At 41.7% G+C, this 25,030-nt stretch overlaps 1 protein-coding gene across 8 annotated transcripts in view; it reads left to right on the forward strand.

Annotated features, from left to right (window-relative positions):
• TBC1D5 (TBC1 domain family member 5) overlaps positions 1 to 25,030 on the forward strand; it is a 503,676-nt gene that overhangs the window by 42,260 nt on the left and 436,386 nt on the right. For 7 of the 8 annotated variants that reach the window (XM_045005374.1, XM_045005379.1, XM_045005375.1 and 4 more), the window contains exon 2: positions 1,471 to 1,532. The exons of the other annotated variant lie outside the window; for it this stretch is intronic. The gene's annotated coding sequence lies outside the window, so the exon portion shown is untranslated. The remainder of the gene's footprint in view (positions 1 to 1,470; positions 1,533 to 25,030) is intronic. 8 annotated transcript variants of the gene reach the window in all.

The raw sequence follows: 25,030 nt of genomic DNA on the forward strand, positions 1-25,030 counted from the left end.
TGTAACCCAGGAAACTCTAAATCCTTTCATCTATGAAGAATTCATGCTGTGTAGTTTTGAAGGAGAGGAACATTACTAAAGAAAGTAAGTTTGTTTCTTATTCAAATAATGCAGTCTCAGTGCCAGGAGAAAATATCTTCTTTAGGTACAGCTCATTTATCCCCAATTTAGAAGATTATATCCTGAGACAGGTGCATTTCAGATTCCTTAAAATAGAAGCCTCTGCACTGCTGTGTTTTAGGGTTTGTAGTGTTAGCTCAAAGGAGAGGTGTGCTTTTTCAGGATGACTATATTTAGCCAGGAGGAATAGTCCTTTTTAAAGCAAATTGAAACGAGAGTATGAGAGCGTGAAATTATCAGCAGCACTAGTGCACATTTACATTACTTCTACATACTCTTTTGAATGACCACACAACAGAACAAGTACTTTGTTTCCACTGTGTTGATTTTTCTTGACAAAACATGGCAGTCTATCCAAAGGAGGGTGTTTAGCCAAGATAAATATAAAATTTATGATTAAGCAAGTGTTTCCTTATTATAATCCCTAAAGAGAATTTGAGACTTGTTAAATATAACGTGTCTAAGTTCTTTTAGGGATGAATTTTCATTTGTCCTTTGAATGCAGAAATACATACAAACCAATGCAGTTTAAAATCTTATCTGTAGAGGAAAACAATTCTGCCTACCCGTTTCCTTTGGCTTGAATAGCAAAATTCATGAGTATGTGACATTTGTTTAGTGACATACTGTAATTTTTGTACATAACATCTTCATGCAATTTCACAGACTTGTACAGAGTCCAAAAATACTTCTAGGTGACATTGCTTATAAGGTGTGTTATGAAAGGGGGCTCATAAGTCTCAGTTTGGAGAGTACAGGTAAAATCAATGCATGCTTAACGTTTCTGGCATGTTCCTTTAAAAGACTAGTCACAGAATACCACTTTTTGAAGCAAACTACAATGTGTGTCAATATAGTGTATTAAAATAAATGCAGAATAAAGGCTGGTTTATGAGGGCAGTAGTTTCTTGACCCTTATTGGTGTCTCTGTTGGATTTGGAGTGCAGTGTTCTAAAAATTACATTGTGAATGAACTTAGATAGTGGAAATTAAGTGGTCTTCTTGTATTCTTTGAAGGGTTATGAGCTTCCAGAATCCAGAGCATTAGATGTCAGCCAAGCATTTGTCCTTCTCACGTTTTGTCTTCACATTTGAATTAGTGCCAGTTTGCACAGATTGCGTGTCAGTTTAAATACAAGAAACAGGCCTCAGTTTGCTTGAACTCATTCCACCAAAGACTTCTAAAAACTTTAGGTAGTCTGCAAACAGCAATGGTTGTTTCACATTAAGTTGCTTTGTAGAATTATAAAACAGCTTTTCTTGTGCTTTCAAATAAAATGTTGTCATCCACTAATGAATGAGATACCATCTGTAATAATTAAGGTTATTATACTTGTTTTCCCCCTGCAGCACAACTTCTAAAGGTTTGGAGAAGACAGCGAGAGAACCACCAAGAAGGCTATAGTAGTATTGTAAGTACTTCACTGAAAAGAAAATGTGAATTAAGAGTGTTATAAAGAGGCTGTCCATTTATATTTGGGAAAAATGAGCTACATAAAAGGATTGCATGTAAAATACAGAGCAGGAATTGTAGGAATTGTGTTAATAATTTATATGGAAAAAACTGCCTTCTTGTAAAATCTGAATTGTATCCTTATACAGTGTAATCAGGAATTTACCAATAGCAGTGAAAAATATTTCTCTATCCAACAAAGATTGATCTAGGTTATATACATTTGTTTATTTAAAACTATCAGAATTTAGAAAATTATTGTAGTTTTGTAGGTTTGTCATTTGTTTTAGTGACTTATTGTTTAGGTTATTTTGCAGAATTATTTATTTGCTGATTTATTTATGTATTTCATTATTTATTTATTTGATTATTTAGTAAATTATTTATCTGATGAATTATTAATACATCTTCATGACATGCTTTAAATTATTTATAACTTAATTTTGAGTTTATTGCTTTTCGACGCTGCATTGTTACTGACTAGTTTTGATTTTTTTTTCTTACTTGGTTCTTGAAAATTAAAGTATTAGCTCTAAGGGAAAAGTATAGTCATTGCAAGATCCATAGATGTTTTCTATATGAAGTAATTTACCCTATAGAGACACATTGTGTATAGTTCTATTTTTCTTAACATTACTGTTTACCTTTGAGTTTTTACTCTGCTTATACCTAGAAATATAAACATGAAATGAGTGACCTTCAGGAGCAAAGATTAAAAATGTGTAAAAATAGGATTGTTTCTTATACAGCTATTAATTATCATTCCTAGAGTTGTTGAAATCGATCCTAGCATTTTTAGTAAAAAAAAAAAAAAAAAAGAGAGAAATTGGTGTTTTTTTGATGAAGCCTCTTGATAGCAAAATAACTTAACTACTTCTGTTAAGAAAAAAATGGAATTAAAATCACAAGAACTCTTCTCAAGGGGAGAATCAGTCCTACTGAGACCATTTTAAACGTATGACACGTATAGATGTATATGTAAGATTAATATTTACACATAACTAGGAGGAGGAAGTGGACCAGTATGTAAGAAGTGTTTAAAATTCTTGACTGCATATTTTTGTAAATGAATGGGGAATTTATAAATTCCCCAAACTTAGCATTTGTGTATTCCCATAGGTAAATAACAGTTAGCCACTATTTTATATAATTCACAAAGAACCATTCTTAGTGTACTGAATATCGTGACCACCTTTTGATGGTGTTTTCTTTAGGCAGTTCTCTTAAATCTGGGTTTTTACCCAATGAAGGATTGATGTAATGTGGAAAACCAAAATTAAGGGTTAAAATTCTTGCTTCATATGAGTGTCAACTTCTGGGAGTTGTGTACATACATCTGAGGTCTGAATATGTCTGCATGACTTATGGCTGCTGTGATTTGAGAAGCTATCAACCTTGTATCTAAAGTTATGTATTTAACTTCTGGATATAATAAGTAAATTGCTTCTCTAATTTTACTCTACCTGATACTAGGGTTACCAGATAGCAACTGTGGAAAAAAATGGGATGGGGGTGGGGGGTAATGGTGCCTGTATAAAAATGTCCCCAAAAATGGGACTGTCCCTTTAAAAATGGGACAGATGGTCACCCTACCTGATCCCCTGTGGGAAAGCATACTCTACCTTATAGGAAAATGTTGTGATTAGGGCCTTTTGGCATAGCACTGAAGGGGGTTTAATGAACAGGGCAAAGCAGTACTTCCCTTAGAAAAGTGCCGTGTGCATAACATGGCCTTTATTCTGTGTTTAGTGCTTGAAATGAATTACTATATACTTTAAAGTTTTAACACAGCATAGAAAGGCTGCATTGTACATTTCAAGTTAGGATGCTGTTGAAATACAGTAGAAATGGCCTCTGTAGACAGGTTTCACTATAGAACTTAAATTATGCATGTGTATATCCAAATTCCTTATTTTGAAATATTGAATGTATGAATATTTAATTGGTATCTTGCTTTAGTATCTTCATATGCTTGCCTTAAAGGAAGCCGTTTCCTTTGATTTATATACATGGATAAAAACGTGTGTACAGTATGTATCAGTGGCTTTTTCTCTCCACAGTATTACATGAACAGCCTCAGATGATAGCTAAAGATTTTTATTCTAAGAGTTACCACTGTTATGTAAAACATGCAGAAGTGGCATAACTCTTTTAGATTCTTTTACCTTCCAGAAATATTTTTTCGCATGTTTAGAAAGGTCAGGTATATTGCAACCCTTAATACTCACATAAACCCCCAAATATTTTCATTATTTGGAGAAGAATTTTATTTTGATTTTTTTTGTTTTCTCTTTATTTGAATACTTTGGTTAAAGCTGCAAACTCCATGAGAGTTCCTGAATGTATATTAATATTACGTGGCATGTTTTATGAAATTTTGTACGGTTACTCATATTTTCCTGCATACATGAAATCTTATTGTTCAGTAAGGCCTATTACACATTGTTACAGATAACAGCAGGTAAAGTGCTGTCAGTATATTCTGCTTCCAGTTTTTCATAGTATGAAACATTTCCTGAAATATGAATTACTATAGTTATAGGGGTAATATAATGAAGCTTATGCGTTGGCACTGAGAGTAGCTACCTTGTAATTATGACAAGTGAAAGTACAGCCAAAGGTCACATTAAGCAGGAGATTTCTTTCACACCTAATCCTTTTTCTGGATGGTGCAAAAAATGAATTTGGTCTCTACACTACCATATTTTTAAAGAGAAAAGGAAAGCACTGATTCAGTTGCCATGAAATGTTTTTTATGGCTAATGTATTATTTTGTTCATAGTTCAAGAACTTAAGCATAGAACTTTTGTATGTTGACTTAAGTGCTGCTCCACTGTTCTAAAGTAACTTAAATTCTGGATAAAATTATACAGTATCAAATAATAATTCTGCTTTAATATATTTTTAACATATAAATTTAGTTAAAAGCATAATTTCATATTCTAGAAAGAGAAATGTGTGTCCATGTGTGCAAACTGATGTTTGTATTAACGTGTTATGACTATAACGATGGTTTTTCTCTTGCAGTTCAAGTGGGAAAATGCTGATTTAATTTTTTTTAAGCAGTTTTGTAGGTGAATTTTATCCTCTTGTAAAGTGCTAGGTTCACTGTCTTGGTAACTAAAGTCTGCTATTTAGCAGCAGAAAAAGGAAGTAGAAGCCACTCCATGCTGACTAACCGTTTTCCAGCCCCATCTTAAAGGGTTCCTATCACTAAGGGTGAGAGGATAGTTCATTTCTTAGGGCTATTCTGTTCTTGGCCTTGTGCTGAAATTGCCAACCAAAATGCTAAAAATGACAATAGTTTTTGTGATGTGGATACTTGTTTATTAGGAAACGAAGTGAAACTACTAATGCACTTCACATAAGCTACTGACCAGCCATGGGATAGAGATTTTATGGCCTGATTTTAGGCGTACTACTGACCTGAATGGTATAGTTCCATAGAAGTCGGATTGGATCCTATTTGAACCCCTGACTTGTAGATAAAAGGATTTGCATCCTCTTAGTAAATCCCCCTGAATCATATAGTCTCCGTATTGTTTAATTAATATTTCAATGTTTAGCATTTGTCTTCTTTTGTCCACCTCTCCCTCTTTGCTGTTCCTATGGAGTCTGTGGAGCACTGCCATCTAGGATTTTATAATGTCCTCCATCACCATGGTAGTATGGAGGCACCAAGAGAAGTAAACATTTCCCATTCAGTTAGAGCGAAAAGGTGGGTGAGGTAATCTCAGAGTTGGTCCAATAAAAGAGATGAACTCACCCATCTTGTCACTCTAATTGCCTGGGACCCACATGGCTACAACTACACTCTCCTGTAATTTTAATCAAATAACACCCCTGTGAAAACTACAGCAATTGTGCTTGCATTTAAAAGTGATAGTAGGGAAGTATTAATGTACTTCTGGCTTATTAATGCAGTTTAGTTTTAGGAAATAAGGAGAAGCCAGCAGCAGATGACCAGCCAGTTGTCTGCAAAGCTGTTTCCTTTGCTTTATATACATGGATAAAAACGTGTGCACAGTATATATCAATGGCTTTTTCTCTCCACAATATTAGATGAACTACTTAGATAATGATAGCTTAAAGATTTTTATTCTAAGATTTACCACTGTTGTGTAAAACATGCAGATGTGACATCAGGCAACAGAGTCAGTTTTTGAAACTGAACCTATTGCTGCTTCATGGATGAAACAGCCCAATGTGCTTGGTCTCAGGCAGTGTTTTCTCTTGCCACCGTGAGGCTTATCTATGTCATCCTAATGACACAGGGTACGTCTACAGTGCAAAAAGAGGAGTGTTCTTAACTTGGGTTAGCTAACCCAGGTGAAAATAGTACTGAAGACATGGCAGCTCTGCTTTTAAGTTGGGTTAGCAGCTACGGTTATAAGTTTCAACTTGAGCTGCTAAGGTGAGTTAAAAACACCAGTTGTCATGTCTTCACTGCTATTTTAACCCAAATTAGCTAACCTGAGCTAAAATCTTTTTTTCAATATACACATACTGTACCAGAATGTAGGTTTGAGAGGAGACTGGTGATCCCATCTTTACAATTTATCTATCTGTTTAAAAGAGTATGCTCCAAGAATTACTGGAGAAATACTAATAAATATCTTAGAGTAAAGTATTTGCAGTGAAAATACATATATTGGATTAGATAAAATGAAGGTTAATGAAACTGATAGTTTTACCTCACTTACTAGAAAAGAGACTCTACAGCATATTTTTTCAATCTGCAATGTAAGACTGGTCAGAACTGACAGTGATGGCAGCATGACATTTTAAAGAAAAATTGCAAGCACCTTAAAGAAAAAATATTAGGTTCAAAGAAGGTGAAGACCACAGAATGTCTACTATTTTAAGTTAAAATGTCCAGAGGCACATAGAATATTGATTTAAAAGAAAATTCACAATAAATCTTTGCTGCAATGACCAGGAAAAGAAAATTATCTTGGGGGGAGGAGGAGATTTCCTCTAGAGAAATTGCTGTACCAAACCTAAGATCACACTCTGTGTTGTGGTCAAAGAGGAGTAAACAGTTGTTCTTAATTGAACTCAAGAGTCCCAGGGGAAGACAGAGTTGTGGAAACATGTGAAGTCAAGAGGAAATAGCATAGGCATGAGAAGGCAGTATAATGATAGGAACTTGTGGGCATAGGGCTAGCAGCAGGCGTGTTCTTTTGGACAACCTGTACTGGGACTTCGATGAGCATTTGTGAGCAACACTAGGGATAAATCTTCTAGTATTATTGAAGTATAATACTTTCCTCAACAAGAATATATTTGTGTGTACATGTGTGTAATATGTATGTATATTATACAGTTATTAAGCACTCAGATAATGCACCCATCTCTAAGAGAGCGGAACGCAAGTATTTTGTACCACCAAGGTACAAATACTTATATACCCACCCTGCTCCTAACTCCCTGGTGGTTGAGTTGGTCAACCACAGGGAACGGCAGGGCCAGCCAGCCCCTACCCCAAAAAATAAAGATTCAAGAAGGCTGTACTCTTTTGGAAGGAAAATGTATTTGTCCTTGAGCTTCCATTTATGGGTGGCGAACCACCAGGCCCTCCTGGGCCGGTATGAGTTCAATCCCTCCAATCCCTCCAGGAGCGTGACAGGAAGGAGTTCAAAGTGCTGGTGGAGGAGGGTATAGCGGCCGCCAGGGCAACCCTGCAGGCAGATTCGGATGCAGCTGACACAGCCGCACGGTCTATGGCCTCTGCTGTGTCCATGTGAAGGGTGTCGTGGCTCCTGCTCTCTGGGCTATCCAGCAAGGTGCAGACCTCCTTGCAGGACCTCCTGTTTGATGGCAAAGCTCTGTTTGTGGAACAAACGGATACAAAGCTGCATGTCCTGAAAGACTTCCGCACGACGCTTCAGACTCTGGATCTCTATGTTCCGGCTCTGGCTAAACCTAAGTTCAAGCTGCAGCAGACTCCCGCTCAGGCCACCCACCCAAAATACAACACTGCTTATAAGAAGTCGCGGAACTATAAGAAGTGCCCACAGAAGCAGTCTCAGCCTGCTCCCCAGCCTGAGTCCTCTAAGGGCAAGCAGGTGGGGAAAAGGCGGGATGCCCAGGGGCGCTGTGCCAGTTCTCATCAGGGATCCACCCTCAATAAAGCTTCCTTTCTCCAACCGGTTGTGTGCTTTCCTCTCTGAGTGGTTGCGGCTGACCTCGGACCGATGGGTCCTCAACGCCATCTCCCGGGGCTACACTCTCCAGTTTACTTCCTCCCCACCCAATCACCGCCCGCCCCTGGCCCTCCTGGGGGACACTTCACATGAGGCTCTGCTCGAGCAGGAGGTGGGGTGGCTCCTGGGCCTAGGAGCGGTGGAAGCGGTAGCTGGGGAGTTCAAGGGTAAGGGGTACTACTCCTGTTATTTCCTTATCCTGAAGGCCAAATGACAGCTACGCCCATCTTGGACCTGCGAGGCCTGAACCACTACATGGTGAAGCTCAAGTTCCGCATGGTCTCTCTGGCCTCCATCATCCCCTCTCTGGATCCCAGGGACTGGTACGCCGCCCTCAATCTGCAGGACGCGTACTTCCACATTCATATATTCAAGGGGCACAGACGCTTCCTCCATTTCATAGTGGGCAGGAACACTACCAATTTACGGTCCTCCCGTTTGGCCTGTCCACTGCCCCCAGGATATTCATGAAATGTATGTCAGTGGTGGTGGCCTACCTCAGGCGCCGAGGGGTCCAGATCTCCCCCATCTGGATGACTGGTTGGTTAAGGGCAGCTCCCGGTCACAGGTGCGGGATCACGTGGGGCTCCTTCTGTCCATGTGCACCACTTTGGGCCTGTTGGTAAATAACACCAAATACATGTTAGTCCCAGTTCAACCCATAAAGTTTATCGGGGCGGTCCTGGATGCCTCATTGGCCAGAGCCTCCTTCCCACCAGACAGGTTCAAGACCCTGAAGGGGCTCATCAACACGGTCACAAGGTTTATGGTGACAACAGCCAGAGCATGCCTCCAGCTCTTGAGTCACATGTCGGCGTGCACGTATGTGGTCCGTCACGCCAGACTCAGGATGAGGCCCTTCCAGCTCTGGTTGGCCTCAGAGTTCTCCCAGGCCAGGGACAGGATGGACAAAGTTCTCATGGTACCCGAGCCAGTGATCACCTCCCTATAGTGGTGGTCCTCCCCAAGAAACATACTCCAAGGGGTCCCGTTCAGGGGCAGGGCCCCATCGCTGGAGCTGGTGTCCGACGCATCGGACCTGGGATGGACGACCCATGTGGGGAATGTTCAGATCCAAGGTCTGTGGTCGGCTCAGGATCTGACCCTCCACATAAACGTAAAGGAGCTCAGGGTGGTACGGCTGGCATGCATGGCCTTCCGCTTGCACCTGGAGGGCCGGGTGGTAAGGGTCCTTATTGACAACATGACCTTCAACGTTCTACATGAACAGGCAAGGCAACCTCTGCCTTCTGCCACTAAGCCCTCAGGCTGTATGATTTTTGTATAACCCACATCTGCCTACAGGCCTTCCATCTGACAGGCACCAGGAATGCACAGGCGGATTGCTTGAGCAGGGACGTCTCTTCTCAGCATGAGTGGTCTCTCCACCCAGACGTGGTGCACAGACTTTCCCAAGTGTGGGGAACTCCCCAGGTGGACCTGTTTGGACTCGGCAGAACCGTCGCTGCTCCCGGTTCTGCTCGGGGGGCAGGGGGGGATGGGCTGGGATGGGGCGCTATCTCTGATGCCTTCCTCCTGTCCTGGTCAGGCCAGTTTCTCTATGCCTTTCCCCAGTTCCCGCTGATCGGCATGGACCTGGAAAAAAATAAAGACGCCCAGGCAGCATTGGTACGGGACCCTCACGAGCCTGGCGGTTGCTCTGCCACGGCTGTTGCAGTCCCACCCGGACCTCCTCTCCCAGGACCAGGGCCACCTCCTCCACCCCAACCTAGTGGCACTCCACCTCACGGTGTGGCTGTTCACTTGGGAGGAAAGGACGTGCTTGGAAGGAGTTCAGTGCATCCTCCTAGAAAGCAGACGGCCCTCCACTTGCCGAGCCTACTTGGCAAAATGGTCTCGGTTTTCCAGATGGGTGGATGAGCGGGGCGTTTCCCGGTGGCTGCCCAGATCCAGTTTATTCTGGACTATCTCCTTCACCTTAGAGCCCAGGGCCTGGTGCCCTCGCCATATTGGCCTTCCATCCGCCGGTGCAGGGCCACACGGTATTCTCCCATGCCATGACTGGCCGATTCCTTAAGGGGTTAGATCACCTCTTCCCATATGTTAGGCCCCCTGTCCTGAAGTGAGACCTAAACCTGGTGTTGGCTCATCTCACGGGGCCCCTGTTTGAGCCACTAGCTACGTGCTCCTGGTCACACTGCTCGTGGAAGTTGGCCTTGCTGGTTGTGATCATGTCGGCTAGGTGGATCTCGGAGCTCAGGGCCCTGATCTCCGAGCCCCTGTACATAGTGTTCCATAAAGATAATGTTCAGTTCCGCCTACACCCTTCATTCCTCCCGAAGGTGGTCTCCGCCTATCACATGGGTCAGGACATTTTTCTGCTGGTCCTCTGCCCCAAGCCCAATGCGTCCAGTGAGGAGCGCAGTCTCCACGCTGGATGTGAGACGGGCTCTGGCTTTCTACCTGGAGTGGACTAAGCCGTTTAGAAAGTCCTTGCAACTGTTCATCGCCTCGGCCGAGCGCATGAAAAGTCAGCCGATCTCCACTCAGCAGCTCTCCAACTGGATCACTTTGTGCATCCGTACCTGTTATGACCTGGCAGGAATCCCTCCGCCACCAATTGTGAAGGCAAACTTGACTTGGGCGCAGGCCTCGTCGGCTGCCTTTTTGGCCCATGTCCCCATTCAGGGCATTTGTAGGGCTGCCACGTGGTCTTTAGTTCACACGTTCAACTTGCACTATGAGATCAGCTCCCAGACCAGGGATGACACCGGGTTCGGGCAGGGCTGTGCTCCATCCCGAGAATTTGTGAACTCCTACCCACCTCCAACAGATATCGCTTGGAATCACCTATTGTGGAATACACATGAGCAGTCACTCAAAGAAGAAAAGACAGTTACCTTTCCATAACTGGTGTTCTTTGAGATGTGTTGCTCATGCCTATTCCACATCCTGCCCTCGTTCCCCTCTGTCGGAGTTGGCCTGGTAAGAAGGAACTGAGGGTTGGGGGAGTGTGCAGCGCCCCTTATACCGTGCCATGGAGGCGCCACTCGAAGAGTCTCTGGGGCAGTCCCCTACGGGTACTGCTAGGGGAAAAACTTCTGGCACCAATGCACGTGGCAAGCACACACACCTATTGTGGAATAGAAATGAATAAGACATCTCGAAGAACGCCAGTTATGGAAAAGATAACTGTCTTTTTAAGAATGCCTCTCCTTCCTTCAATGAATGTGTGGACTACCTCAATCTCTAGGTTTTTATAAGATCCATCACCATGGTATCTCAGTGTCTCCATGAGAAGTAAACATTTCCCATTCAATTAGCAATCAAATATCATCCCTGTGAAAACTATAGGACCTGTGCTTGCATTTAAAAGGGAGCATAGGAAAGTATTTAATGTACTTCTGGTTTATTAATGAAGTTTAGCTTTAGGAAGTAAGGAGGAGCCAGCAGCAGATGGAGATGATCATCCAGTTCTCTGTAGACCAGCAGTTGGTGGTACATAGACCATAGTTTGAGAACCACAAACTCAGAACGTATATATGGTAGATTTCTCTTTTCTCTCTGTTGATGTGCCGACTCACTCCTGCGGCACCTCCTGCTGGTCGTCCTCGGGAATTAGCTCAATCCAGCCCGGAGCGCCCTCTGCAGGCCGGTGATCCGCCTTCTAGCTACTGGCCCAGGACCCTGGTGCCCCTTTAACTGGGGAACCCCCACCCCACTAACCCCACCTTGCCTCAGTATTGGCTACTGCCCAGTCTCCATCTAGCCCCTGTTCACTGGGGCACACTGCAGTATCAGCCACTCATCATCGGCAAAGGGGTTTGGACCTGCTGCCTTTGCCTGCCCCTGGGCTGCCCCCTGCAACCCCCAGTACTACTTGGCCTAATGCTAGGCTGCAGCCTGGGGCTTTCCAGGCAGGAGCTCCCTGGCGCCTCTGCCTTTCCCCAGCGCTGTTCCACTCTAGGTACCTTGTCTAGCTCCCTGCAGCCAGGCTCTTCTCCCTCTACAGGCAGAGGGAGAGTGTTTGCTCCTGGCTTCCCTGGCCTTTTTATACAGGCCAGCTGTGGCCTGTTTAGGTGTGGCCCAGCTGCGGCTTCTTCCCCAATCGGCCCAGCTGTGGCTGCTTCCCCAATCAGCCCAACTTTTAGAGCTGGGCTTTCAAGCCCTGCCAGGCCGCTTTTTAAACCCCTCAGGGCAGAAGTGGGTAACCAACCTGCTACATTCTCTCAAGTATGTTTTTAATGATTCAGGCTAAGTCTATGCTAGGAGTGCTTTGCTGATATAGCTGTAGAGCTGTACATACTAGCAAGGTACTACTAGTGTGGATGCAGAATATATCAGCAAAACTACCCTTTTGCCAGTATAGCTTATTCCACCCCCCTGAACGAAATAAACTATACTAGCAAAAGTGCAGTTCTGCTGGAATAACTGTATCTACACTAAAGGTTTTTGCTAGTATAGCTATGTTGGACAGAGATCATATGTCATCAAAACTCTGACACAGTCATGCTAGCGAAAGTTTGTGGTGTAGAATTGGTCTTGCATAGTAGCCACATACTATATAGTGTATTTTTAATCACTGACAAAGCCTTCCAGAGGTGTGTCAAACCCTAAAAAGTGCCCCCTCCTGGTCACCCTATGTGGGGTATTTCCCTCCCTTGATATGTGGGGAATCCAAGTTCTGTGTTCTGGATTCTCTGGGGAGTGCTAAGCTTTTGGAGCCTCAACAAGCTGCAACAATTGTTCCTCCCTTGGTCTCTCTGGCACACTTCCTGGGCGATGATTCTGCTATCCCTCTTGGAAATAGGTCTCCCCAGCCCAGCTGTCCTAGGCCTCAGGACCTGTGCTGACCCCTGAAATAACCCAGTAACTTATACCACCCCTGTTACAGAGCTCAACCCCAAAGATGTGAAGTTTTTGGATTACAATTTAGCTCTCTGTAGTTGTGAAACAGTTGACATGCATACATTTTGCACATTCTACACCTTTGTACCTTTTTATACTTAATCATGTAAACCACAGGAGACTATAGATCATTAAATAATAAATCTGAAACCACAATATCCCTCACTTTCTAGCTCACCCTTTCATTGTGAGTCCTGGGAGAACCATCTGGGTCCAGGAAGGCAGGCAGGACAGGTGTCCCCTGCCTCATGCCGTTACGTGGTGAGCGGAATCTGCCTCATGGATTGGAGAAAATGGCCCTTTTCCTATGTGTTTCTTTATTTTGGAAGTCTAAGCATTCCTTTGTATCTGTCTGGGGTGTATTTGCTACAGGACCTATCAGCAATGGTTGATCCACGTACATATAGGCATTTGTGATGCAGCAATTTTTCATAATACAACTTCACAATATCAATCCGAATTCATAAGTTGTACAGACATAGCCCCAGTACATCACAAAGTGTAACTGGGAGATGAAGCAGCTAACTATAAAACTGACTTAGCTTCACACTTAAGTGTTCTGTATATGCCCGAAATTTTCCGTTATTACTTTGTTGTACTTAATATAGTGTACGTTGTGTAAAATTGATTTACTATTGTATTTTACTTTCTGTATATAACTTAATGGACTGTTTTGTCTAGCATATACAGAATAGTATACAGAACTTTAAGATGCTTCATGGGTTTGTCTAGTTGTAGAAAAATGTATATTACAGAATTTGAAAAATATCTAATTGTGTAAATAAAATAGAACATACTTGCAAGGGGACATATTTAAGACTGCAGTGCGACTTTAACTTTATAATTTACTGACTTCAAGCACTTAACCAGGCAACCTTAATTTCTACTAAATTTAGTTATGGTACTTCTCAGAATGATTTTCTTGAAAGAAAAAAAAATCTGTAACCTTTTGCTAGGCTAAACTCCACAAGAACACTAATGTACTTTTAAATCACCATTGTATCTGAATGCTTCACAATCATTAAACACCTATTTTACAGATGGAGAACTGAGGCATATAGAGGTTCAGTGACTTGAAGGTCACACAGGAAGTCTGGGGTAGAGCAGGAAATTGAATCCAGGTCTCTCAAGCCCCAGGCTAGTGCTCTAACTACTGGATCATCCTGCCTCTGAATATGTGCTCCCTCCTGCAAACACTTAGGCATGTGCTTAGCTTAAGACATGTGACTAATCTGAAAGTTGATGAGTATGTTCTCTTGCAATCATATATTTAGCAAATGCCCACCACTTTCAAAATGCTGTCTTCATCCCGGACTCTAGCCAGCTAATGCATTTGACATATGGTGGTAGCTGGATTAATGTTCCTCACTCTTTTGTGAGGATCAACAAACATTAGAAACATCGTTGTTAGTTGCTGTGAAAATAGTCAGCAAAAACATGGAGATTAAAGGGTTTTATCATCCTCCAATTTCATAGTTGTCTGTGGTGTAAGTAAAAACAACGAAGAGACTAACATTTCTTTGGGCATAAGCTTTTGTGGGTTAAAACCCACTTCAGATGCATGGAGTGAAAAATACAGTAAGCAGAATATATATTATAGCACATGAAAAGATGGGAGTTGTCTTACCAAGTGTGGGGGTCAGTGCTTATGAGCCAATTCAATTAAGGTGGAAGTGGCCTATTCTCAACAGTTGACAAGAAGGTGTGAGTATCAGCAGAGGGAAAATTACTTTTTGTAGGGACCCATCCACTCCCAGTCTTTATTCAGGCCTAATTTCATGGTGTCCAATTTGCAAATTAATTCCAATTCTGCAGTTTCTCATTAGAGTCTGTTTTTGAAGGTTTTTTGTTGAAGAATTGCCACTTAAGTCTGTTATTGATTGTCCAGGGAGATTGAAGTGTTCGCCTACTGGTTTTTGAATGTTACAATTCTTGATGTCTGATTTGTGTCCATTTATTCTTTGGGGTAGGGACTGTCCAGTTTGGCCAATGTACATGGCAGAGGAGCATTGCTGGCACATGATGGCATGTATCTCATTGGTAGGTGTGCAGGTGAACGAGCCCCTGATGGTGTGGCTGATGTGGTTAGGTCCTGTGATGGTGACACAATACCAGAGTGGAGTTGATATGCACAGGCAAAGTGGAGGAATGATATAAGCTTTGAGAGTGAAGTGTCTCCTAATATACTTTCAACTTAGACCTCAGCATTTGTTGGTATTTTAAGATTAGGCTACTTTAGGTATATTGTTTTTTGGTTTTCTGCTATGCTGAAAAGGTGTTTAATATTTAGTAATTCTGTTTTAGAATAGATTAGCTATTTGAAAAATATGTGGCTTTAAGGAAGCATTATTTCCTATTTAAATTGCTTTAGTGCTAAAAATGTGTATCTTACTTTCTAAATGCAGAAGAAGATTTTCCCTGCCCCAAAGAACATAACATCTAAACATAAATTGTTCAGAGTTGTTTATAAGGTCTGATGCTCATTGTTTCAGAGGGTGCTTAAGTGTACATTATAGGAGCATGCTGTTCAGTGTTATCTCCTTACTATTAATGATTATAGATAGGGCCCTACCAAATTCACAGCCATGAAAAACACGTCATGGACCATGAAATCTGGTCTCTCCTCATGAAATCTGGTCTTTTGTGTGCTTTTACCCTATATTATACCAATTTCACAGGGGAGATCAGAGTTTATCAAATTGGGGGTTCTGACCCAAAAGGGAGTTGCAGGGGAGTGTCACAAGGTTATTTTAGGGGTGATGGTATTGCCACCCTTACTTTTGTGCTGTTTTCAGAGCTGGGTGGCTGGAGGATGGCAGCTGTTGGCCGGGAACCCAGCTCTGAAGGCAGTGTCCTGCCAGCAGCAGTGCAGAAGTAAGGGTGGCAATGCCGTCCTGTGCCACCCTTACTTCTGCGCTGCTGCCTTCAGAGCTGAACGTCTGGAGAGTGGTGGCTGCTGATTGAGGGCCCAGCTCTGCAGGCAATGCAGAAATAAGGGTGGCAACACCATACTATGCCATCCTTACTGCTGCTGGCGGTAGCTCTGCTTTCAGAGCTGGGCTCCTGGCCAGTAGCCTCTGCTCTCTGGCCACCCTCCTCTGAAGGCAGTACTGCTGCTTGCAGCAGCGCAGAAGTAAGGGTAGTAGTATCGCAACCCTCCCGCCCCCTACAATAACCTTGCAGCCCCCCACAACTCCTTTTTGGGTCAGGACCCCTACAACTACAGCACCATGAAATTTCAGATTTAAATAGCTGAAATCATGAAATTTACTATTTTTGAAATCCCATGACCATGAAATTGACCAAAATGGACTGTGAATTTGGTAGGGCCCTAATTATAGAGATATAATCCTTTATATCACAAAAGCAACTGTTCAACATTTTGTTTCATTGTTTCTACCATTGAGCTATTTAATTAACTCAAATGACAAGACCTGTTGTTAAACTTCTTTTTTATAAATACCCACAGTAGTTGGAAGGAAATAAATGTGACCTCAAGTCAGTGAAATGAACAAACAAACAGAACACCCACATATTTGAACAACTTTTAGAAAAATCTTGCCCTTATTAGTAGTAATCTATAAATGTACAGTATTAGTTTTAGGATTTTGTCCACAAAGTGAATGAATTTCATGTAATGTTCCTTGGTTTTACTTCCTGTCTCAAAACACTTGTGAAGGGATATAATGTATGTTAGTTATCTTAGGCCTGGTCTACACTGGGGTGGGGGTCGATCTAAGGTACGCAACTTCAGTTACGTGAATAGCGTAGCTGAAGTTGAAGTACCTTAGCTCGAATTACTTACCCGTCCTCAAGGCGCGGGATCGACGTCCGCGGCTCCCCCGTCGACTCCGCTACCGCCACTCGCTCCGGTGGAGTTCCGGAGTCGACGGGAGCGCGTTCGGGGTTCGATATATCGCGTCTAGATGAGACGCGATATATCGAACTCCGAGAAATCGATTGCTACCCGCCGATCCGGCGGGTAGTGAAGACGTACCCTTAGAGTACAGAAATTTTAAATCAGGACCTAATCTGTTAAGTGAAGTTGTCCATTGCTTCTAAAGGATGCTTTTCAATCATCTGGTGAATGAAAGTAGTGATAGTTTAGAATTGCATGCCTTCATGAAAAGGAGTGACAATCATTAATATGATTGGGGGACTTCATGACTTATGTGTATTAGAGAATAATGTAGAGTTTCATTTTTAGATAGCTCGTTTGAATCCAGCTTTGGTCAGTAAGGAAAAAATTTCTGCCTTGTGATGGCAGCTTGGTGACTCATGCACACTTATTTAGTGGCATCTTAATTCATTCATCTTACTGAAACTCCACCACAGCTGACAGCCTGTTTAGTTTCAGTAGAAAGACTAACACCTAAATAGATGTGGAGGCTGAATGTATTTCTCAACTCCAGAGATAATCTGCTTACCAAAAAAAAAAAAAAATCTACAACAGGGACAGTAACTTGTCTTGAAGCTGTTATTTTGTACCCATTTTATTGATAAACAAAAGTCATATCTGCAGAACTGTCAATCCAGTAATCAAATAGACCAGAGCCTGTTACAAGGATTTAAAAACCAAAGACAATGTAAACAATAGCAGTAGAGATGAATTTGGGTTGCTTACCCAAGTCTAATGAGAGACATATAGGTCCTGTGTTATGTGTCACAGGCCAGAGATAGGGACTAGAGAAACTTGTCTTTGATATTATGTTCAGCCACTTCTAAGCTCTCAAATTAAGGCTGTTATTTTAAAAAATGGGAAATTCATGAGTCTGTCAGAACGTCATGCTTTATAACATCCTCTCTTCTGCCTCCCAAGGCTGGCAGGGAGTTGAACAGAGGCAAAATGCTCAGCTTTCGAGGAAGAGCTATGGCTCTTGTAAGGTGTTCAGATATCCTGCTGCTGGTGGGTTGTATAAATATCTAGATGGATAGATAGAAATGACTTGTCGTTCATTTACCCCCATAATCAGTTTTGCATTGGTGTGATGTTTTCTAAAAGGGAGGCCTGTCCTGTTCTCCGCAGCTAAAAATGTGGTGGCTTTAATGTGGGTCCCTGAGGATGGAAGAGGAGGAGTGACCTTGATGAGAAAAATGGGTGTGGTCATAGGTGATTTGACAAGGGAATGTCTTCCCTTCTGCCTTTTAACCCTCATATAGAAGAATAATGCAAAACTCTTAAAATATATACAGCAGTTACTAGAATAACAAATGGTACAGTCCCTAACAGTATAATGCACTGCTTCTAAAATGGTTAAGGCTGTTAAAATATTGGTATCTTGATAGAGCATTTCAGAACATTGTTTCTGATATTCCAGAATATAAATCCATGCAGCCACTCAGTTTGCAGTCACTGTCTGTTCGTCTTTAAACATGAGTGAATATACTGAGTGGTATTGAGACTACACTTTACAAAGTTAAAATTGTCTATGTCCTGAGAGCTCCACACCAAAAAATTCCAGTTTTGATTATTGGACTACTTCCCCACACTAAGATTATCAAGCATGTTTTACAAAAAGAGCTCAGGAGTTCAATCACCAACTATATATCCCAGGCAAGACTCTCACACAGCCAGCTGTTGTTCTCCCTGCAGTTACCTGGACCAGGCAGCCTAGCATCTGCTGCTGTTTTCTCTTCAGTGACCCCAGCCAGATTTCTTTGAAGCCTAGTGCTGATTTTTCCTGCAGTCACTTATGCTAATGTCTCTTATATGCTACAGCTGTTTTGTAAGGCCTCTTCACTTTTCCTTTTTCTATCTCAATTTTTTTAAAACTTGTAGAGTGCTCTTTTTTTCCTCTTGAGTTCCTGGGTAATATTTATCTTAAGGATTGATACTGTGAATATCTTTGTGCAAAAAGGGAAGGAAAAAAAAAAGCACATGCCAACTGCTATGGATTATGGGGGAAACAAGGTGACACTAAAAATATTCCATGCAGTCTGGCCTCTTGATAGCCTGGGGAAGATCTTGAGCTGAGTTAGTTTTATTAACGTGAAAGAAATTAAGGTAAAACTGCTGCTGGGGGAATGGGATTGAGTAAAGACATTGCATGCAGTAACAGAAGATAAAATGGGGAACAAGTTTTATTTTTGTGATCAAGTAACAGTGTGAAGAAATATATTAATGTTTAGTTAAATAGATTTTTTTTATTTCCAATTAATAATACATTACACACATGTAAATCATCTCAAGACGACAGTTTATCACTTTAATATATATGAATCAACTGTGAAGTTTAGATGTTATACTCTGGGAAATCTAGTTTTTCCTCAGTTCCCAGAGGGTTTATCTAGATACCCCCTCCCCCACCATCATTGCCAGTTGAAGTTGTGGAAATTCCATATGTATTGGTGAGTTATGCCTCTACTAAAACCAAACTGCCCTCTCATGATCTCATTGTCAATGTTAAGTAACAGTGAGTTGAGGAAGGGGCTCTCAAGTTTTCTGTGATCACATATTAACAGAGTATCTTGTGTGCCTCCCCTTCCATTTGCAATCACATAACATCGCTATGGCAATTTCACAATTACTTACATGGAAGAGTGATGTTAGAAAAATGTGTAGTCTATATTTTGCTGCCTTTAATGTGATTTAGTAGCTGGAAATGAGGAGAACCAGCATAATGTGATCAGCAAGCACTGCTTGGATGACCATCTCTCGTGGGTAAAAGTTTGGGAATCACTGGTCTAGTCAGTACTTGAATGGGAGGCATCCAAGAAAAATGCATGTTGGTTGCAGAGCTAGTAGATATTAGTCTTCCTTCTGAGTGCCTACTTAACCAGTGACCTAATATGATGTTATAAGGCACCGTCTTTCTGGTGATATATAAAATGTTAGAGAAGATAGCCACTTGTGATCATTAAAGTTCTATGGCACTACAATAGAACCTCAGAGTTACAAACTGACCAGTCAACCACCCACTTCATTTGGAACTGGAAGTATGCAATCAGGCAGCACTAGAGGCAAAAAATAAAAGCAAACACTTAAACTACTAAAAATATAAAGGGAAAGTGTTTAAAAAAGATCTTACACGGTAAGGAATCTGTGTCTGTGCTTGTTTCATTTAAAATAACATGGTTAAAAGCAGTATTTCTCTTCTGCATAGTAAAGTTTCAAAGCTGCATTAAGTCAATGTTCAGCTGTAAACTTTTGAGAGAACCATAACATTTTGTTCAGAATTATGAACATGTCAGAGTTACAAACAACATCCATTCCCGAGTTGTTCGTAACTCTGAGGTTCTCCTGTACTTTGCAACAGCAAGTGATCTTTCTCTAAATTCTGTATTCTGCTCAATTCTGCTTTTGCAAATCTTTTCAGAAAACACAGCTTACGTTTGAAAGAATGTCATTATGCACTAGAAAATATATGTAGGGGAAAAATTCTGCACAGACTAGAAGGAATGGGGTATTTGACTTAATACTGTAGGCCGTTTCCATCTCTACCTTCTATCTCTGACTCTTGTAATGTCAGCATTTTTCTAAGATAAAAAATGTTAAGAATATTGCAAGGACTTCAATGTAATTTGTTAATTTACAATATGAAATTATAAGGCTTTACTTGCAAACTCCCCCACTAGTCCTACAATCAATGGTTCTCAACCTTGTCCATACTTGGACCAAGTTTTTTATACCATGATCTCCCTCTTTTAGCTAGAATCTTGCCTTTCTCTCACATAGTAAGACACCTGGTTGTGACTCCCACATTGAGAACTCATGCATTAGCTAAATTAATTAAACATTCTGTACATGTAAGTGTGCTTGTGAGAGTGTGTGTGTGTGTGTGTGTGTGATATATATGAAATTTAAAGAATTACTTTCCTGTGATGCTAATTTTATCTTCATGGAACAAAGTACAGTATTCTACTCTTACTGTACTTTTGTTTTTCTCTGATATATTCAGAACACACAAAAATGGATCATTTCACAATTTTAGTTGTTTGATGAAAGCAGAGGACTTTAATAGAGATTTGTTTGACCTAAATCAACAAGCAATTTAAGGTGATTCACTTACACAAACATTTACGTTTAAGAATAATTAACTAGAGTGATTTGTAAGTTCTGTCCAGAACAGAAACGTGAGTAAAAACAACATGATATTCAAGAAATTGAGTTAATTTAGAAGAGATTTCCAGTTGCCGAGGGGGACACACTAAAAAAGCAGGTTGGGAAATATGTGAAAAAGGGTAGCAAGAACTTTTCACACTCTCCCCTCTTGTAAGTCTTTATTTTGTGGTAGAAGGACTTATGAGCTGAGGTGGCAAAAAGGGATGTTTGGTAAAGATTCTGTTTCTACACAAACTTCTAAGAAAACACGAGAATACAAAATAGTCTGCTGCACAGCCTTTCAAAATCTCAATCAAGTTTTAGTTCTCTTCCTCATGTCTTAGTAACAATAAAACATAAAAAACAGGATCTTCCTCAATAACACTTTTTGCCACTCCAACCCATAAATCCTGACTAGCAGATGAAAATGGGGGCATGAGTAAGAAAATAAGGCTCTTGTGATCAAGAGTTTGCCTGACTGAATGTGGTAATTGGTTTCCAGCATGTGGAAGAAGCTCTTCTGATCCAGTTAGGCTTTTGTCTATTACCTTTTATTTTTCTTTGGTTGCCGTAGCTTTTTGTTTCTGCCAAAACACCTAACTTAGAGTTGGATGCTCTTGTAGAGAATTTTTTAAATATTTTCTCCTCAAGCTGATAAGAGCTCTTTGTGCAGAGATGACCCCACAGGTTGTCTCTCACATCTGCTCTAACGGGTAGGTAAAACCTTTGAAGAAGCAATCCTCTGATTGCATCCTATCCTGCTTCTAATAAAGGGTCAAAGTTTTAGTGCTTTGGAGTGAACAGAAGCCCAACAGAAGTGAATCCAGCTCATTCAACCCCAACATTTCACCAGTTCCACATGGCTTCATTCTTCCACGTGTTGGGCAAAATGCATGGTGAGGCCTGCAGGTGACTGTTGCATCTGGGGTTGCCTTAGGTATGGTAACTACAGGAATAAGGCAGTCTTTTCTGAGGGAAAAACTTCTGGATACAAATTAGCACTGTTCTTCACTTTCGCTTACCATGTTTGTTGTTGACAGGGTCCTGACCTTGTCACATAAAGCAACATGAAGTAATTTACATCAATATATTTTTTCTTTGTTCAGAGAAAATCATAGCACCCTTGCATGACTCTGGAGACTCTAAATGTCTGGCTTGCCCCAGAGCACCAGATCTTTCCTCTGCCAGGATGGAGAAAATCTAAACGAGGCCAGTTTGTCCTGCATGGTATCCCGCCTTCCTCTTTCTGATGTAGTGCCAATTCCTACCTTAACTCTACATATACCAGTCTTTCCATTCTTCAAGGATGATTTTTCCATCTTTTCAAATAAGAAAAACAGTGTTCCTCTCCTGTGTCCGAAATAGATTGCGGTCCGTTAAGCTTGGTATTGAGTGAGGAAAAACAGGCAGGACCAGAGTAACAGTGAAAAGCCAAGTGGATGCGTTTATTTGGGGGATAATTACAACTTGGGCCAGGGGAGCAGGCAACTTTGGCTGGGATGGTATCAAAATTACAAACACACCCCAAAACACAGTAATAATACACTTTGTACTGCTCACCACACCACACCAAATAGGCAGACACACCAATCTTACAAGATAGGAATCGGGTTCGTCAGGGCGGTACCCGGTGCAACACAGAACAGAGAATCATGGGCCACTGCCTCAGCCACCCTTGCTTTCACACTAAGGGTAACCCAGAGTGTGGTGTGGCTGCAGCTGGGCAGATTCCACTCACTCAGACCGCGGGGACGGGAACCCCTTGGTCTGCTAATCTCCAGGTGGAGACAGCTCCCAGATTCATTCACTCTGGACAAAGACAGAGCAGTGATTCACACACATAAAACAGTTTGCAATTAACAATTTACTAACAACTAGAACAATTATACAAGCTAGCTAAGCAATTGTGTAATTCTGAGCTCATTAATACAATCCTAATATCCTGAGTAGATACTTGGTACTGAGTTAGGGAGGGGAAAAACAAGAGGCTAGATAAGCTAACTGTCAGACATCAAAAAGCAAATACCGCACTCCAGGCGCAGCTGACCAGCAGAACAGACACCAGAAGCATGACGAGCTGACAGGGATCGGGTCCAAACGACAACGAATCCAAACGATACGACACGAGCGCGCTTTACCGGGAGGAGACCCTGGCCGAAAGAGTGATCAGGTCCTTCAGCTAACACGCGGATGCTCCACACAAATTTTGGGGGGGAAACCTAGTTTTATTGAGAGATCTCACTCCCTCGTATCGGTATCTGATTGGCTCCCTGGTCCCTCCTCCCTCCAGGCTCCGAGCAGTTGCCACCCCACGTCAGCAGGATTTGCACACGGCACACTGGAGTTGACAAGTAAACAAGCTTGACCCTTAGATGACTGGGTCCAAAAAGAGCAGGAAAGTGAGTCGCTGGGCAGGATTAACCTGACCTCCAGACGACCGGCCCAAAAAACAGGTTGCCGGGCAGAACCAGGCCTTCACACACAGAACTAGCCTGACCTTTAGATGGCCCAGCAGGAGAGAGAAAAAAAAGGAGAACATACACAGCCAGTGTTGCTGGGCAGGATTGAGTCTCTGCCCTCCCTATACAACAAGAACCTGGTCCAAGATGGAGGCAGTCCTGTCCTTTTAACAGGACAAGATGGCCGTGGACCGACAATTGGCCATTCAAAGCCATAACTTCGTATCGGATTGCGACATCCTGCAAACTTGATATCGACAGATGATGCAGGAATTGTTATGGATGAAATACCTTTGGAGCGGGTAGTTGGATTTCTCAGGAGTCAGACTTTTCAAAATGGGTAGTCTGCCTGTGCTGACTAGGTGAATAGCTTGCACATTAAAACTAAAATATCATTCTCTAGGATCTGTGGATGAGAAGCTATTTTGGCTAGGGCTCCAAGACATTCATTATTTGATTGTTTTATTTAAGACACGTCATGATGCAGGCTGTTCCTAACAAGAAATTGCACCCCTTTAGATACTTCAGGTGGCTTTACACCTTCTCAGAGATGTGGTTCATGTGGCCTAAGGGTGGATTCAGTGTCTGGTAAGTAGACAAGAAATCTACTCCATTATTTGATGCCTTGTGGTCCTGAGTGGGATGGAAAGCAGTGGTGCCTCTTAAAAGCTACAGATGTCCTTACAAACATTCTTTTATAGAGCTTATTTGGCAAGGGCTCAAGTAAAATAGCTGGAAAAATTGGTGTCCAAGGAAGATGGTGTATAAGCATTCTCTCCTAAATAACATTTCTCCTCCCTTATTTTAGATTTTTTTTCTACAATCTCATTTGAACTTTCTTTGTAGTAATATGCCCTGCCAAGAGGTTCAGCTGTGGATGATCTTACAATACTCCAAATTTGTTTTGTTGGCTCTTTCTTTAGAGTGGAAATAGCTTTGCGGTGTCTCAGCTTAGAACAAAGTTCTTTAAGAAGAAATGTGAACAAGGGTGGTGATGAACGTAATGACAGATCGATGTCAAGATGTTAATTTCTTTACAATTGACTGTATGATTGACTGGAAATCAGGAGATTTGGGTTTAATTCCTGGTTTTAGCACTGATTCTTCTGTATACCTTGGGCAAGCCACTTAACCTCAATTTTCCTCTCTGTAAAATGGAGATGACACCTTTCTCTCCAACGTGAGATTGAAAGATGAAAAATGCTATATAAGAGTTAGGCATTATTCCTAAATATCCTCTCCTTTTGCCTTATCTTTATACTTTGCTTGGGTATGCAAATGGTCTGTGAACAACAAACATGAAGGGAGGAAACTACAGGGAGAAAGGTGGAAAAAATCACACTGAAGTTGACTGTGATATAGAAAATTGTGATCTGATGCGTTAGCTGGAGAGTTATCAAAGCTGATATTTTTCAAGTTCTGTTCTTGTTTGTGTTGTACTTAAATTATTGTAAAATGCCAGATTCTCATTGCATATTTTACAAATCAAAAACTAAGCATTCCTGGTTATGGCATTCCTATCAGTCTTTTATTACAGCCTGACTAAAGGTCCATTGTCAATTTCTTGTATATTGATGCAGCAGCTATTGTGTTTTGAGGACACACAAGAGAACATTCCTTTGTGGGTTCCCACATGGAGGTGGTGAATTTTTAGAGCAGCTGGTAAGCTGAAGATGAAATTCTGGCTTTATAGGATTTCCATCCATTGCAGAGTGGTATCTCAAACATCCCCCCCCACCCAATCCCTAAAAAAGGGATTTTACAATTCTGCTCTCTTAAAACTGATTTACTAGTGCCTATATGTTCAGTTGATTTGGGAAGCTTCAGCCTATATCAATCAAGTATCAGAGGGGTAGCCGTGTTAGTCTGGTTCTGTAGAAGC

This window comes from Mauremys mutica, chromosome 2 (assembly GCF_020497125.1).
Source record: "Mauremys mutica isolate MM-2020 ecotype Southern chromosome 2, ASM2049712v1, whole genome shotgun sequence".
NCBI lineage: Eukaryota > Metazoa > Chordata > Testudines > Geoemydidae > Mauremys > Mauremys mutica.